This window comes from Vicia villosa, linkage group LG5 (assembly GCF_029867415.1).
Source record: "Vicia villosa cultivar HV-30 ecotype Madison, WI linkage group LG5, Vvil1.0, whole genome shotgun sequence".
NCBI classification, from domain to species: Eukaryota; Viridiplantae; Streptophyta; class Magnoliopsida; order Fabales; family Fabaceae; genus Vicia; species Vicia villosa.
The window spans coordinates 47,463,810-47,468,368 of record NC_081184.1 but is presented as its reverse complement, the minus strand read 5'-3'; the positions used below and the strand labels follow the sequence as shown (position 1 = coordinate 47,468,368).

Here is a 4,559-nt window from a genome sequence, read left to right as displayed (position 1 = left end):
AACCGTTGGAATCATGTACTGAATTAGGTTTTTGACATCAATTCTTGAATCTAAGATATTTCTTAGAAATAAATCTTTTCTAATAACTTCCAAGTATTCAAAGGCTTGAGAACCATTCTTAAACATGATCTTCACTTTCACTTGGTATCTCATCTTCTTGAATATGCATGTTCATTTTAAGGGTGTCTCATATATTTTTGGCATTATGACAGATAAAAACATAGAAGTACTCTTTAGTGTTTAAAGCATTCATCATCAAGTACTTAACATTAAAACCTAATTTAATTTTGTTTTTTCATCTTTTTCTATCCATATATTACTTGTTTTATTTACTTTTTTATTATTAACAAAATGAGTAGAAACAAACGAATTATTTATAACTAAATTTCATAATTCAAAATCAATAACTTCAATGAAAATTTTCATTCTCATAATTTAAAATCAATAACTTCAATCAAAGTTTTCAATATGGCTTTCTATATGACAAACTTTTCACTATTAAATGGTGGAGATATGTTCATTGTAACACCATAAATCTACCCAACGTTTATATTAAAATTAGAGTGCCAAAAATTCGATTTAACTTGAGGTATTACATTCAACATTTAAACCAACGGCAAAATAACTCAATTATAATGGATACATAGCACATAATAATTAGAAGAACTTTAAACAATTATATAGTCTTCAATAATTCAACTTTAATTAAGTAACTGCATCGGAAAACAAATCAACTTAAAACTGTGAGCAATCATAGCATCTTTCAACAACTTAAATCAACAACAAAATTCTCAAAATAACAACCGAATTCAAATTTAAAAGAAATAACAACATAAATCAAAACAAGCGTTCGTTTCCCCGAGTGCTACGTATCAGAGCAAGGACAGCCAAAAGCTACTAAATCTTTACTCCTCGTTACCTGCACGTTACCAATATAAAGACAACGACGAAAACAAAGAAAAGGGTGAGATATCGAAAAATATAAGCAAAAGTATGATAATTGATATATTAGACGTAGAATCATACAATATTTACCACATACAAAAATAACCACGATACAAAAATCAACCAAGCAACATAGCAATCACAACGACGTCAAAATGCAACTCAACATGAAACTCGACTATGCAAATGCATGTGGATCCATCAGAGTAAAACTCCCAACTTAAACAGATGCCAGTTTATCGAGGCATTTCAACAACTTGAACGGGGTGCCATCAAGGCCAACTTAATCAATGCAATGTTATGCAACGATATGGACGACATCAATTCAACAATATCACAACACAATCACAATAACAACAACTTAAACAACAACTTAAACCGCAACTTAAACAACTTTCCACTTTGGCTATTCGAGCCTGCAACCAAAACTTGTCCAAATTCGGGACAAAACCAACTTACTTCAACAGTACCTTCAATTCACACAATCGGTATAATATTCAACAAAACAACCCACCGATGTTATCTAATTATATATTTGAATCACCCCGAAGAATTTCATCTAATTCTGGTTAATTAATTTTTCGCTTATTTCGGCCAAGTCAACTAAATCGGTACTGGTTTTTGTGTGTCCTGTTATTACTACTGATATTTGTCACTATTCTGAAAAATTCATCTTACTGATATGGCTATTTACCACTGTGAAATCAGACCAACTATCATAAAATCATCATCAACTAGTTATCACCATTGCTGCTAGACTGTTAGTTCTGTTAACATTATTGTTGAGGTTTCTGCTACAGCTACACATTGCTAACATTTTGAATCCATTATTATTATTATTATTATTATTATTATTATTATTATTATTATTATTAATATTATTATTCACTAATGGAAATATTCTATAATGCAATCCTAAAATACACATGAATGAATATATATATATATATATATATATATATATATATATATATATATATATATATATATATATATATATATATATATATATATATATATATATTACCTAAGATACACCTATTTTATAATAAGTCAAAATTACCAGAACAAGTGCCTTACATTCATACACACACGTATATCACATGGGAAGTTATGAAAGTGAGGCGCCCAACCCCAAGCATGGGCCGCCCGCCCCCTAAGCCTGGTGGGGCCCACTTCCTTTCTTCCCAAAAATTAGAGACGGGCGTCCCTGGCCCTATTTCCCTTTCTTTTCCGCGCAGCAATTTCCTTTCCAGATTAAACGCATACTATCATGACCTTCAACCTAGAATTTTTATTAATAATATTCTAATACCTATTTCAATTATATCCCAGTATATACAACACTCAATACAGAAGCGTTAAATTTAATTTTTTTTTTATCGTTTCAACAAATTCAACGACACAATAAACAGCAACAACAGGGATTAAAGCACAACTATCACAACTTTAACAATTTCATCACAAACACAAAAATGAACAGCGAAATCATACAACCCTAAATCCTACATAACAACTATTATACAATCAATTATATTAGTCGAACCCCACCCCTTACTTTTGGATTGAACGGAGCTCGAAAATTCGATCGGTAAACTGCAACCTCTAACACTGCAACCTTCAAAATCCAGACTGCTAGCACCAAACCCTTAGTTCTTATTTTCCTCTTCTGCTACGTGACGGTTTTGTTCTTTTTGGTTTGTTTGGTAACAACTACCACCATTCTAACAAAACCTAATAAACTAAATGGGCTTCGAAACTCAAGTTTGGGTTTTACCAACTAATACCCCTCTATTTCTAATCCACTCTATAATTAAATCCAAATTTATTTAATAACTCCTAAAATAAATAATAACTCTAATATTTTTTATCTTCCGACTTTATCCGATTATATAATTTAATCGCCCACACACACACACACATATATATATATATATATATATATATATATATATATATATATATATATATATATATATATATATATATATATATATATATATATATCCTATTCATCTAATTCCTCGTCTTATAATATCACTAATAAATCCAACTTCAATTGAATTTCCATATTAAATCCTTGAATAATTTAGTTAAATAATTAAATAAATTTCCGGGTGTTACATTTATAAAAAAGTTTCATATTAAAAAGAAGTATTTGAATTCCACATACTACCTTCTAAGACAATTTAGTCCTATAACAAAAGTAAGTTCTTATACCACTTGTTAACTAAGTGACTTAAAATACAAAAGCATGGTGAATTGTGATTATTAAAATTAGAAGTCCAATTATAAAAACTTTGATTTATAAAAAAAAATAAGCCAATTTTACTAAGAAAACAAAGATTAAACAGCTGAATAAGTAAATGGAAGAAAATCATAAAACTTCCCAAAATTTGAATTCTCAATAGAGCAATTCCCATGAGAAATAATTGAGTAGATTTAATCACTTATGAGTCATTTTAATCACAACCATCTATTCTTGATCAAAGGTTGTTAAGTATTCTTATCATTCTTATATATAAAATGCATTCTCATAAGATATGTCATATATATATATATATATATATATATATATATATATATATATATATATATATATATATATATATATATATATATATATATATATATATATATATATATATATATTGTTGTGAAGCATAGGTCCATTCGAATGTTACTTGCCATGGTAGCACAGTTCGATCTTGAACTGGAACAGATGCTAGGGTTGTCGAATTCACCAAGAGAAAGCAGATTTCTCTTCAAATCAGGAACATACCTGACTTCAGTCAACAACCTTATTGACTCATCATGGAGCTTGAATCTCACAGATCCAACACCTGCAATCTTGCAAGCCTTGTTGTTTCCCAACAATACTGATCCACCATCTTGATCACATAATTCCTCGAACAAGTCTTTGTTTGGAGTCATGTGCCAAGTGCAACCTGAATCCATAATCCACTCCTTCTTAGAGTCACTGCTTGAAACCACAAGAACATCAGATGATTCGAAATCATCTTGAACAATGGCAGCGTTGCCATTATCCTTACCTCCATGATATTTCAAGCGTTCAGGGCACACCTTTCTTGTGTGACCCTCCTTCTTACAATGGTAGCATCGAATGCCAGATGCTTCGCCACTGTAAGTCTTCGACTGGCTTTTGCCTTTCTTCTTGTCGAACTTACCATCCTTTCGTAAGAGTTTTCCTTTAACGGCCAAACCTTCGCCAACAGTCGAAGGTTTATGCTCCTTTCGTTCATTCAAGTCTTTAGAGTACAAGGCTGATTGAACTTCTTCAAACGTCAGGGACTCCCTTCCATACAAGAGAGTTTCTTTGAAGTGAGCATGTGATCGAGGCAAAGAACACAATAGTAACAGCGCTTGATCTTCATCATCGATCTTCACATCAATATTTTCAAGATCAAGAATCAGCTTGTTGAACATATCCAACTGCTCAGCCAATACTTTGTCTTCAATCATCTTGAATGAATACAAAGCTTGCTTCAGGTAGAGTCGATTTACCAGCGATTTGGTCATATACAAACTTTCAAGTTTCACCCATAACCCTGATGCCGTCGTCTCCTTTGATACCTGCCGGAGAACCTTATCAC

The 4,559-nt window shown here is 31.3% G+C and overlaps 1 long non-coding RNA gene across 1 annotated transcript; it reads right to left on the bottom strand.

Moving 5' to 3' along the window:
• Positions 1-684: 684 nt before the first annotated feature.
• On the bottom strand, positions 685-2,673 carry LOC131606594 (uncharacterized). The gene is made up of 2 exons (XR_009284905.1): positions 2,504-2,673; positions 685-919 (listed from the first exon to the last, which is right to left on the bottom strand). It is a non-coding gene; the product is annotated as an uncharacterized LOC131606594 (long non-coding RNA).
• Positions 2,674-4,559: the final 1,886 nt, after the last annotated feature.